Source organism: Bos taurus, chromosome 6, assembly GCF_002263795.3.
Source record: "Bos taurus isolate L1 Dominette 01449 registration number 42190680 breed Hereford chromosome 6, ARS-UCD2.0, whole genome shotgun sequence".
NCBI lineage: Eukaryota > Metazoa > Chordata > Mammalia > Artiodactyla > Bovidae > Bos > Bos taurus.
In genome coordinates this window covers 100328210-100342054 of record NC_037333.1, presented here as the reverse complement: position 1 = coordinate 100342054, position 13845 = coordinate 100328210, and the positions used below count along the sequence as shown (strand labels likewise).

At 39.9% G+C, this 13845-nt stretch overlaps 1 protein-coding gene across 2 annotated transcripts in view; it reads right to left on the bottom strand.

Moving 5' to 3' along the window:
- The window catches only part of ARHGAP24 (Rho GTPase activating protein 24), an 881574-nt gene that overhangs the window by 545236 nt on the left and 322493 nt on the right, over nt 1-13845 (bottom strand). The window contains exon 1 of one of the 2 annotated variants that reach the window (XM_005208198.3): nt 1162-1241. The exons of the other annotated variant lie outside the window; for it this stretch is intronic. The gene's annotated coding sequence lies outside the window, so the exon portion shown is untranslated. Of the gene's footprint in view, nt 1-1161; nt 1242-13845 lie in introns of those variants that run through there. 2 annotated transcript variants of the gene reach the window in all.

Genomic DNA, 13845 nt, shown 5'->3' with positions numbered 1-13845 from the left:
TCTAATATATTAACTGTGTGTTTTTTATATTTTATGATGCCCAGCCTAATACCAACACCCATTCTTGCCCTTAATGGTTGGTTTTGAGGTCTAATTAGAAGCAGGAGACAGATTGTTTGTATTTAATCTGTCTGTCCATCTTCTTCTCAGTAATTGAGTAAAGCTCTTAACTCTACTGTAAATATCCCTGAGTTTCAATTAATTTGCTCAACTTAATAGACACAGCAACACATACTGTTTTACTTATGGATAAGCAGACACGTTGCAACTTTTATATTTCAAATACGCGTGGTTTATTTACTTCCTCATTTTAGAAAGAGATGAGATAATAATGTCCTGCTAGGTTTACCAAAAAAGAGTAAGCTACGATGGAAACAGAAATATATTGGAAATGATATTTTAAATGAATTAATATATGCATAGAGTACAAGGCAGTCTGGGTTCCTATTACTAGCTGGTATTGAAAACCTAACACCTCTAAGGAATCCAGAGTAATATTATCTACCCTTCTATTTGAGGACTTGTACAAGAAACGCAGTCTGAAGTAGTCTTTTTTTAATGATAACATATTACATATCTCTATACTCAAAAGAGGTCGGATACTTCCTCGAAAAGTTTCCTTTTAAAAAATCTAAACAAATTCTTTTGGGTGACTGAAAACTCACCAAAGATTCCCAAAGGCTTTGTTTACAATTACAGTATCTACTATTAAAACATATCTCTGAATGGCTGTTATCTAGAAAACTCTCGTGATATAAGACACTAACGGAAACGAGCAGCGGAGAAGGGGGCGGATAGTGAGGGAAGTAAACTGCGGAGTCTTTATTCCTTCCTTCTATTTTTAAGCCTAGAAACGCGTATTATCAGCTTGCTCTGTTTTCTTCCTTTTAAAAATAATAATAAAGGAGCATTGTTCCCCATCATCTACATGCACGCGTACGCGCGCGCGCGCACACACACACACACACACACGCTCACACACACACACAGACTGCACCAGCACGGGATTCCTGCGGTCCCTCCTCGCCCCCTGCAGCCCCCACGCGGGTCGCCGCAGCTGTGCCCGCAGCCCCCCGGGCGCAGGCGAGGCCAGGTCCCAGCCCCCCCGAGGTCACCTCAGAGCACATCACTCCCCCCCACGCCCCAAACCAGGTCACCTACCCTGCTCGGAGCGCACGACAGAAGGGGGACGGCGACTGCTCCGAAGAAAAAGACCCCCAGGACGAGCAGGAAAAAAAATTAAGCGGGGAGGGCAGTCCCTTACTTCCCACAACAAGGGGAAGTATTGCGCCCCATGCACTGGGTAGCTCCGCAGCCGCGGTTTCGGAGGAAATGCGCGGCGGCAGAAGGAGCTGCGGCTGGGGTGGAAAGTTGGGGGTGGTTCCCCCCAGCCGCCCGCGCGTCGGTCCGCTCCGGTCCCCGCCGCAGTCTTGACAGCTCCCCGGCCTTCGAGACCCTCCGAAGCCCCGCCGCCGGTTTCCAGCCGGAGCTGGGCTGAGTTGCCACATGCACTTGAGAGATCCTAGCAGTTGCGCACAGAAGAGTCCCAGAAGTTAGAAAGAGTGATTGTGTGTGAATGTGTAAATATACAGTACAAGAGGCTGGAACAACTGAGCGGGGCCAACCCTCAGACGCAGCCCGGGGTTTCAGATTTCATTTGGCAACTGGCAGCTTCAGAAGATTCGAGCCGCACGACGGGGGAGGCAGGAGGAGCCCGGTCCTCGCCCAGCGCCTCCCTGCTGGGTTATCTTAGAGCCTGGGTGACACTGGGGGGTCCCCGGACCGTCGACGGCCAGACAGAGCCCTGCCTCGGTACCCCCGAGGCTGGCTTGACCCGTTTATTTCATTCATATCACAGACACACGTTGGTGTGAATCTGGGGCTGTAGGTGCGGAGAAGGGATGCCGAATACATATCCCTTTGCCTCCTAGAAGCTCAGCATGTCTTCGGCCAAACCCCACAAGGTTTTACTTGCTTCTGTCAGCTCTCTGTATAAAATCGTATTTCTCCAATCAGAATTACCTGGGTCATTAAACCCGTATTCCTAGAAATGTTTGTTTAGATGAATACTCTCTAGTTAGATCTTTAGAGAAATTCAAAGCATAATTACTTCCTTATCATGGTTTAAGAGCTCTCAAAATTATACAGTATAAAAGAAAGAGGATGGGGTAGTAAACATTTTGCTGATGCAGTCCCCTCTCCTCCCACAATTTCAGATCTAGATATTATGGCACTGATTACCTGGAATGCCAACTCAACTATTAAAAAATATATATACGTATAAATATCTCTGCTTTAAAGTATTTAAAAACCATCACTATGGGTCTCCAGTGATATGGAAGAGCACACATTTAAATTTAGAAACACCAAAAATAAAAGTCTGTGTGGACACATGTGTTTCTTTTTTTTTTCTTTTACCTTTCTTTTTCTGGTTTCTTGTAGTCTTTCTTTCTGGTGATCTGTCTCATCCTGGCTTGATGTCCCACTAGAAAATTGATTTTCTGGTGGAAGAATTCTCAACCATCTAATTAAGCTCTGCAGGGAAAAAATTCTTTGGGTATTTCTTTTTTAAAATGTGTGTTGAATTCCTAACCAGAAGCAGTGTAACTTATTTTCTAATTGGTAGGAATAAATGACCTTCGCATGGCTTTACATATTCTACCTGAAGCCTGGCAGTTAATGCCAATGGCAGTTTTAGATGAAAGCTGGAAAATAATGAAATTAACCAAAATGAAATCTGCACACACTTGAGGGTCCCAAGAGCCTCAGGAAGATGTGTCAATGATTCAAGATTCTGACATTTAGAAAAGACAAGGAAGCTATCATGTTGGTAACCTAATTCAGGATATTACAACTACTACAACAAGCAACTTAGAATCAAGACAATACAAAATTGAACTCAACATGATTACTGTTGCTGCTGCTGCTAAGTCACTTCAGTTGTGTCCGAATCTGTGTGACCCCACGGACGGCAGCCCACCAGGCTCCCCCATCCCTTGGATTTTCCAGGCAAGAACACTGGAGTGGGTTGCCATTTCCTTCTCCAATGCATGCAAGTGAAAAGTGAAAGTGAAGACGCTCAGTTATATCCGACCCTCAGCGACCCCATGGACTTCAGCCTACTAGACTCCTCCATCCATGGGATTTTCCAGGCAAGAGTACTGGAGTGGGGTGCCATTGCCTTCTCCCAACATGATTACTGGGTAGTCCCTAATCCAAAAGGTTAAGACATGCCTCTGTGACACACCCTCACATCTAAGATCTTTGCTTTCACATCTTCTGACCTCTGTCTCCATCCCTTCCAGTTCAGTTCAGTTCAATCACTCAGTCATGTCCGACACTTTGCAAACCCATGGACTGCAATACACCAGGCTTTCCTGTCCATCACCAAGTCCCATGTCTATTGAGTCAGTGATGCCATCCAACCATCTCATTCTCCATTGTCCCCTTCTGCTTTCAATCTTTCCCAGCATCAGGGTCTTTTCTAAAGAGTCAGTTCTTTGCATCAGGTGGCCAAAGAATTGGAGTTTCAGCTTCAACATCAATCCTTCCAATGAACACCCAGGATTGATCTCCTTTAGGATGGACTGGTTGGATCTCCTTGCAGTCCAAGGGACTCTCAAGAGTCTTCTCCAACACCACAGTTCAAAAGCATCAATTCTTCAGTGCTCAGCTTTCTTTATGGTCCAACTCTCACATCCATACATGACTACCAGAAAAACCACAGCTTTGACTAGATGGACTTTTGTTGGCAAAATAACGTCTCTGCTTTTTAATATGCTGTCTAGGTTGGTCATAGCTTTTTTCCCAAGGAGCAAGTGTCTTTTAATTTCATGGCTGCAGTCACCATCTACAGTGATTTTGCAGCCCAAGAAAAGAAAGTCTCTTTGTTTCCATTGTTTCTCCATCTATTTGCCATGAAGTGATGGGACCGGATGCCATGATCTTAAGTTTTTTGAATGTGGAGTTTTAAGCAAGCGTTTTCACTCTCCTCTTTCACTTTCATCAAAAGGTTCTTTAGTTCCTCTTTGCTTTCTGTAATAAGGGTGTAATCATCTGCATATCTGAGGTTATTGATATTTCTCCCGGAAATCTTGATTCCAGCTTGTACTTCATCCTATCTGGCACTTTGCATGATATACTCTGCATATAAGTTAAATAATCAGCATAACTATATACAGCCTTCACGTACTCCTTTCGCAACTGGAACCAGTCCGTTGTTCCATGTCCAGTTCTAACTGTTGCTTCTTGACCTGCATACAGATTTCTCAGGAGGCAGGTCAGGTGGTCTGGTATTCCCCCTTCCACCTGAAATCATTTCATTGATGTGTATGATGTATGTGATTATCTTAAGCTAGACAGTACAACTGAAAAATGGGAAGAGTGTCACTTGAGGATTAAGCAGCAGGGAAAGTATATCTACAAAACCCCGTCTTCCCCTCTCACTTCTCTGCAGAAAGAAAAGTGCCTCTGTATTTGTTTTCTAGAAGCTCCTTAGGGATCTAGCAAAGATCTTTGTTACCAATCATATAAACTGAACTAGAAAATGCTTGATTGTCCACAGGACTCAAGTATGTCGCTATTGTTCAGTTGCTCAGTCACTTCTGATTCTTTGCGACCCTATGGACTGCAGCATGCCAGGCTTCCCTGTCCTTCACCATCTCCTGGAGTTTGCTCAGACTCATGTCCATTGAGTCGGTAATGCCATCCAACCATCTCATCCTCGGTTACCCCCTTCCCCTCCTGCCATCTTACTTTTCCCTCATTTGTGGATTATTTGGGACTAGAAGACATCTCTCATGCAGATTTTAGCAACTTCAAAGGAGAAATAAATTTGAAAAGAGGAGACTTGAAAGGGTCTACCCAGGGGAGGATGCCAATGTGATAGATACACACTCTAGGGGGTGTGGTGTCTGTCATTCAGTTCCCAAGGTCTTTGGTGAGAACTTGCGCGGGGTATCACTTAGAGCTGGACTTTGCCAGTCAACTCAATTCAGAGTTAAAGGCATTTCTTTTTCAGACCAACTCTACAAACCCCACAAGTGCTTCAAGGGTAAAAGCTAAGTTTCCAGGATTCTAAGTCATATCCTCAGAAGGAGTATAAAAGGTATGCAAAGTTTGAGAAGCTTTACAAGGAGATTTACAAGGGGGATGTGTGCTACTTTTAAGACCAGAGGGAGTTCAGGAATCTAGAAAAGAAATAGAAGGAGACAGAGGAGAAGTGTGTGGAGGAGGAGAGGAAGGAAGAGGAGAGAAAGCAGATAATGGCCTTATTATACTTGATCAAGTTGTTTGGATATCAGTATTGCCAGACTCAAGGACAGAAAAATATCCATGAACAAAGCCCCCTAGACACTGTTTCTGTCTTGTCACTTAGGTTAGAATTTAATTAGAGAAACCTTAGCAAGAATTTGTACAATCACTTTAATATTTGAAGTATGTGGGTCCAATAGCACTATAAAACAAGTGAGGATTAAAATGTGTTTTAATGTGCTTGACTAATTTAAAAATTGTAAGGTTTTCCACAAGATTCCTTGCCAGATTCTTTGACGATCTTAGCATAGAGTAATGTATTGTCATGTTACCCACTGTCCATTAATATCAGATACTGGGACTCTTTAATTATGTTTTCTTTGGGGAAAACATAAATTCCTAAGAGGGCAAAAATCACAGTAACAAAACTGAATAGTCAAGAATTGCCAAAATCCTAACATTTCCTTCGGGTTGTCACCAACAATGCAGAATTTGTGTGGGTACTGGAATATGCCAAGATGTGATTGCAGAATTAAGATTGAAGGCTGTGCTGTAGCTCAAGTCTGTTTCAAACCTTCAGTGTTCAGGTTTTCTTTTTATTTCCTAGGGGAAGTTTCTTTTTTGGTGGGGGGTTGGGGAGGAGTGTGAAATCCAGTTTTGTTTTTTTTTTTTGAGTCTGTGTCTATCACATTGTCATCCTTCCCTGGTTAGAACCTTTCAAGTCTCCTGTTTGCAATTTTATTTCTCTTTTAAAGTTGCTAGAATCTGCATGGGAGATGTTTTCTAGTCCCAATTAACCCACAAATGAGAGAAAAGTAAGATGGCAGGAGGAGAAGGGGTTGTCTTAGCTAAATAAAGTAGAGAAAGATTAAGGGAGTTTTGTGCCCACCCTCATCCCAATACTTTGGATCACATGATCTAGCAAAAGGGGTAGCACTACTACTATTAAAATGTTAGGGCCAAAAAAATCCAACCAAATCCCCGTGAGGAAGGAGAGAAAGTATAAAACAGAGACAGGTACCTGTGGTGGAGTCCTTCCTGCCCCTATAATTTCATCACAGGTCTGCTCTCAGTCAAGGGCCTTCAAAGTGAAGCCACAAGCATGCAATACACCCATGTAGATCCTGAATGGACTAGAGTATCAACCATTACTATAAACTTTTATCTAATGGATTTATTTTTGGTTGCAGCCAGTATCATACTCCATTGTCCCCTATGTGTTAGTCACTGAGTCATATCTGACTCTTTGCAACCCCATGAACTGTACCCTGCCAGGCTTCTCTGTCCATGGCATTCTTCAGGCAAGAATACTGGAGTGGGTAGCCATTCCCTTCTCCAGGGAATCTTCCCGACCCAGGGAACAAACCCAGGTCTCCTGCATTGCAGACAGATACTTTACCATCTGAGTCACTAGGAAACCCCTAGGTCTTCAAATTAGATGGTACACACACACAAAAATAATCCATGATTACATTCACTTTTAAAATAGTGTTCTTTTTTTGTCTAATTACAAAATTAATATATGTTCAACTCAGGAAACTGGGGAGCTGCAAAGAAGCATAAAAGAAGAAACCAAAAATTGCCATGATCTCACCATACAGAGAAAAAGTATTACTAACATTTTGAGTATATCTAAATGTTTATTCACCTCTGTGTGCATGCATGTGTGTGTGTGTGTGTGTGTGTGTGTGTGTGTGTGTGTGTGTGTTAAATAATGGTTTGGTTCACATTGTCAACCAAAGCAAGACTGTCTTTGCATGGGCTGCAAATGGAAACCTCAGTTTCCAATTAAAATGGTTTTCTTTTATTCTTTTTAGAGCCAGACTGTGGAATTTACTGGACTCTGTTAAAGAACAAAACTCTCCCCTCCAAGATATGCAGACTCCCTCCAGTGAGCTCCCAGAAAAATTCCCTGCTTTATGCTTTCACATTCTTTCAGTGGCCATTTCTAAATCTCTCCCTTACTAGGATTTCCTTGACCTTGTTGACTCAAAATTTCTCTAAGATAGTCTTTATGTTCCTGTCCTTCACATCCCAGCTCTTCTTTCTCTTCCTGAATACAAGTATGCACGTGTGCACCCCCCGACACACCCACCATGTACATTCACACGCATGTGCACACCCACAGTGAAACGTTCCCCCAGACGTGAGACTTTCCGCTCGCAGACTCAGCTCTTAATATTAAAAACTAACATAAACATAAAATATTTCAAAATCTAATTCCATCTGAGTAATACCAAGATGGGCTTAGATTCAAGATACATACCTTTTTGTAAATTTCAAGCTCATTCTCATGCTGGAATCTTCTCTCATGTTGGAATCTTAAGTTTGTGTTCTTTCAAAAATTAAACACTGCCATTGAAATAAAACCATCTGCTCCTAAGAATTATTTACTTGTAGGCTACCTAAATTATGTGTGACTTATAAGTGGTTTCCATTTTTAAGCAGATAGAAAGTAAGTGATAAGTAGGTTCTTTACATGTGTTTAATTCCAGTGTCATATATTCTAAGCCTTATCATTTGTCCAGAATACCCTCATTTCACCCTATTTCCATCATATTCCAAGCTCTTTCAATAACGGATGTACTTTTTGCCTACTTTTCCATTTTTCCATCCTTAGAATTGCCTGCTTTATCTAGTTTCAGATAATTTTAAATTAAACAAAAAAAAAGAAAAAAGAAAAACCTTTACCTCATTATGGATTCTTGTCCCAATGATAGGAAATATACAGTCTAGATTCAAAGTTGAGCTGTTAAGACTGCTAATGGCTTTGGATATTAGGCACAATTGATCCCATTCTTGAGTAAATATTATTTCTCTGGTTTGGGCTGTTAACTAGAGACTTGGAGGTCGACATTAAGTAACTTAAAACCAGTGAGGTTTAATAAAATAAAATGTTTTCTCATTACAGAGTGGAGACATAATCATCAATTTTTTAAACCATCCTGCTTGAAAACTAAATAAGAAAGTGTCAATGAATCAAAATAATTCATTCAAACACATTACTAAGGATGACGATATTAATAATGATTATAATTGTAAAGTTATAGGAGTATCCCTTAGAGTTTTTAAAGTGTCTTCCTATATATGATGTCTTTTCATTGCAGCAGCCCTATGAAAAATCTCTTATTGCTTACTCTTTACACAAGAAAGATCAGAGAGAAGCACTGGATACACCTTGTTCAGGGTCATATAAGCTAATCATGGGTGGAGATAAGACCTGAATTCAAGCCATTTGAGTACAAATTGTGGATTCTTTTCATTCAGGTGTCAGCAGCAGCATCTCCCTATACAAAAGACAGTACAATTCCCCTTTCACACATCATTTATACTGGTCAAGTGCTTGACAATAATTGTATCATTACATTCTTCTATGAGAAGGGAAAACTATCATTCTCCTGCAGATCAGTTTTAAGTCCTATTTTAGGTATTAATTTTAGTGTCCTTTCCTACCAAACCTTTTATTCATGTTTCCAAAAAATGACAAAATTAACTATTCTCCCTCTTTCTCTCTTGGCTCACCATTTGCTGGAGGTGCTAATGAACATCGAATTGGCCACAAAACAGGCAGAAATATCAGGAAGAACAGCAGGCAATTTAGATAATTCACAAACTTGAAAATTACTTCCTAAGAAATGATTATTGGTTTTAAGATGTTGAAGTAAAACTGAGAAAAAATTGAAATTAGAAGTCTGCTTAAGACATAGAAAAGATAGATGTCCATTACATAAAGAACAGAGATGGAGATAACTAGTTCTTCAATATTTGAAAAATTACCAAACATAAACTTCCTTGGGAAATCAACAAAAATAATGCAATTTTTGAAAGATTTTCAAAGTAATATTCCATAATAGTGACCAAAGGGCAGTTCAAGATGTGGGCTATTAAGCAGACAAAACAAAACAAAAAACCAAACACATACACAAAAAAAACAAACAACAAAACCAGATAGGACTGAAAAATTATTATCCTCTCCTTTTCTTCTCTCAAATTTCTCAATTTCTTTCAAAGTTTAGAAATGCTAGCAAGCAAGCTTTTTGCAGGCTTGCTTTGCAAAAGTGGAGAGGTTGGGCTGGGAGTAAGGAATGAACTGTAACAGTAAGTGTTGAGGCTGAGGAGATTTCGTGGTTAAGTTTCTCAATGCCAAGCAGTCTGTCTGTCCTAGATGACTTCAATGGAAGACACTCTGTCTGGTATGTTTTCCTCAAGAATTGACAGACCAGTGAAAGAGGCTTCTATATGGCTCTTGTTGGGAAAATGTCCAATGAGATGGAAACAGAAGCAGCAAGACTTCAGCCCAAGACCAGTGCATTTTCAAGGAAGAAAGATGCTTATAGATGGGACATCAGGTGAGCCATTCTCTTGAACTTGGGGAAAGGGATTCCAAGTTCTTCAAGAAAGAGGTTTTCAAAAAAAAATTAAACAAAAGTCAGAAAATGAGACCACCCTTTGGGGAGCCCAATAAAATAATTTTAAGATTCACTTAGAGAAATCCTCTCCTATCTGGGTTGGAGAAGGTGCTCTGCATCTGTGAAAAGAGCAGCAGCAGCTACAAGATCAGACCCAGCTGTGCCTTCGAGGCCCAACAGTGGAGCAGATTCAGCCACCAGGAAAGAGCGTGGACAGCAGAACTGACGCCTACAGCAGAGGAGTGTCAACGACTCCCAGAGAGAGGACCTCCAGGCCCTGTGAGGTGTAGGTGGGAGGCCGGGGGGCATGGCGGAATCCACTGATCCTGCTGGGTAGAGACTCAGAGCCGAAGTCTAAAGCTTAGACTTCACTCGTGTAAACGTTCACTATCAATGTAAAGTTTTACCCATGTTCCTGCCTAAGTCCCTTTACATGTTGTGGATACTCAAGTTCTAACACAAGGAATTAGAAATTCAGTGTAGTTAAGCCCAATATTGGGAATTTTATGAAGAAAAATAATATTGGGAGAATGACAAATTTAAAAATGTAGATATTAACAGTTGCTATGTACATGGGTGCTTTCTTTATATGGTTGAAAGCATTAACAGTTTGGTTTCTTAGTCACGTCCAACTCTTTGCGACCCCATGGACTGCAGCATGCCAGGCCTCCCTGTCCATCACCAACTCCCAGAGCTTGCTCAAACTCATGTCCATTGAGTTGGTGATGCCATCCAACCATCTCATCCTCTGTCGTCCCCTTCTCCTCCTGCCCTCAATCTTTCCCAGCATCAGAGTCTTTTCCAATGAGTCAGTTCTTCACATCAGGTGGCCAAAGTTTTGGAGTTTCAACTTCAGCATCAGTCCTTCCAATGAATATTCAGGACTGATTTCCTTTATGATTGACTGGTTTAATCTTGCAATCTAAGGGACTCTCAAGAGTTATCTCCAACACCACAGTTCAAAAGCAGCAATTCTTCAGCGTTCAGCTTTCTTTATGGACCAACTCTCATATCCATACTTGACTACTGGAAAAACCATAGCTTTGACTGGACAGACTTTTGTCACAAAGTAATGTGTCTGCTTTTTAATATGCTCTCTAGGTTGGTCATAGCTTTTCTTCCAAGGAGCAAGCGTCTTTTAATTTCAGGGCTGCAGTTACCATCTGAAATGATTTTGGAGACCCAAAAAATGAAGTTTCTCACTGTTTCCATCATTTCCCCATCTATTTGAAAGCATTAAGTGAGTGAAGTGAAGTCACTCAGTCGTGTCCGACTCTTCGTGACCCCATGGACTGCAGCCTACCAGGCTCCTCTGTCCATGGGATTCTCCAGGCAAGAATACTGGAGTGGGTTGCCATTGCCAAACTCTTCCCAAATGTGAGACCTGGGCAGAATGCAAAGTCAACTCAGGCCTTGTCTTGTCTGTGCCTTCATGAAGTTCATGTACAATCACTGAGAAGGAGTGAACCTAAAAGTTTAGAGTAAATGTTTCCTTTTCCTTGAAGTTCAGACAGAAATGATGCTACAATACATTTATTCTTGGCTCAGATCAAGCCTCAGAAAGTTGCTGGCATCATCTTCAGAGGCAAACAAAAGGCTTATTCTTTCATATGATAATGTTACACCATTATTTTAGACAAACGCTAGCCTTCACTTTAACTGGTATATAAAGACATCTTGATGTAATTTATATTTTTTCTCATTTGTTCTCTAAATTCTCAATGCATTGCTATATAGACCAGAAGACAATGAATGTATTTAATGTGAAAACTGTCCAGGTACTTACCTGGTTTTTCTTAATATGCATTACACTGTGCATGAATAGACACTAATAGAAAAAGCACTCACTGTTTATAAACAAATAACAGAAATTTACTGATAATATCAAATGCTTGAAAATCAGTTTACAAACATTAAAATAGTTTCTGAATTGAACATTCCATGAGGAAAGCATAAAGTAACAACAAATTCCTTTTATCTTAACCATTAGCTTCAATCGCTTATCAAATTCTGGCAATCCCCTCCAGTATTCTTGCCTGGGAAATCCCATGGACAGAGGAACCTGATGGGCTACAGTCCTTGGGGTTGTAAAGGTCTGACATGACTAAGCACACACACACACACACACATACACACACACACACACACACACTATATTTGGCTTGAAATTTCCCATACTTACTTAACCCAAACTTGACAAAATTTAGATAAATGTAATCTGTATGTTAAAAGTAATTCAAAAGTTGCCTTTTTTCTCCTGTGTCTGCTTTTCTTTTAGAGGATCATTATTAGGCCTGTTATAAAATTAATATTATAAAGCAAACATTTAAGTTTAAGCTACGTGCTGTGTGTAAAATGACTTACTAATTTCTCATGATGTGCTTCATTGGGTTTTAAGAATAGAATCAAATGGTTATCTAAAATAATCATATATTTTTCACACAAAGATTATATTAATTTAAAATTTTTGAGACTAAGGATTTATGTTATTTCAATGAAAGGAAGATTATAGCAATGTTGATCTTTCATTTTATTAATGAAAAAGTTAACTTTAGAACTAAAATATTTGTCTAAATGTAGGCTTTTCTGCACACAGCTCCTTTTAATAGGTTGTCATATTCAGAATTTATTTTGCAAAGAAAATCATTTCTAAACATAAAGTCCAGTAGGCCAAAAATTCAGTACTCTTATGCACACAGGGGACTCTTTCTGCTGCCTTCTGATGTCTATGCCTATGTTTCTTGTCAAGATTCCTGGGAGAAATATCAATAACCTCAGATGTGCAGATGACACTACCCTTGTGGCAGAAAGCGAAGAAGAACTAACTAAAGAGCCTCTTGATGAAAGTGAAAGTGGAGAGTGAAAAAGTTGGCTTAAAGCTCAACATTCAGAAAACTAAGATCATGGCTTCCAGTCCCATCACTTCATGGCAAATAGATGGAGAAATAATGGAAACAGAGAGAGACTATTTTCTTGGGCTCCAAAATCACTGCAGATGGTGACTGAAGCCATGAAATTAAAAGACACTTACTCCTTAGAAGAAAAGCTATGACCAAGCATATTCACAAGCAGAGACATTACTTTGCCAACAAAGGTCTGTCTAGTCAAAGCCATAGTGTTTCCAGTAGTCATGTATGGATGTGAGAGTTGGACTATAAAGAAAACTGAGCACTGAAGAAGTGATGCTTTTAAACTGTGGTGTTGGAGAAGACTCATGAGAGTCCCTTGGACTGCAAGGAGATCCAACCAGTCCATCCTAAAGGAAATCAGTCCTAAATATTCACTGAAAAGAATGATGTTGAAGCTGAAACTCCAACACTTTGGCCACCTGATGCAAAGAACTGACTCATTGGAAAAGACCCTGATGTTGGGAAAGATTGAAGGCAGGACGAGAAGGGGAGGACAGAGGATGAGATGGTTGGATGGCATCACCTAGATGGACATGAGTTTGAGCAAGCTCTGGGAGTTGGTGATGGACAGGGAAGCCTGGAAAGCTGCAGACCATTAAGTTGCAAAGAGTTGGACATGACTGAATGACTGATCTGAACTGAACTGAATGCACTCAATCCATGTTGACTTTGTAATTACTATTTCTGTTTCTGAAATACTATATAATTTTGTATAATAAATGTAGATAGACATATTAATAATAAAAAATTTGCATTTGCACTTTATTGAGATAAGATTAATGACCTTATGATTGCATTTTTATTTAATAGCTGCAGGAATATCCCTTGAAAATAGCCATTTCCGGGGAGAAGCCACTATGCTCAAATGTAAGCTAATAGTCCAAGAACACACAGTTTTGTAATAACCTAGGACAGCATGACAAATTTATGTGATCAATAATAATAATCGTAATAAATAAATACTAATATATAATAAAACAACTAATGAACTTTAATAAGTCAATCTACAGATATTTATCAGTAATCTGTGTGGGGTTTGAGTAGTCATGAAGCTTTAATTTAAAAAGTGAAGTATTTACTTAAAAGCCTGAAATAAGATTATAAATTACCTACACTGAGTGATGTTTACTAATATCATTGGTAATTCTTAAACACAATAAAGTTGAGATTTATTTACCTGTATAAATAGCCTTTTAAGTATTCATGACATAAAGTCTCAATATTCAAAGATTAGGGATGAAGAGTAAGTATCCAGCTTCATTCTTCATTTAGTT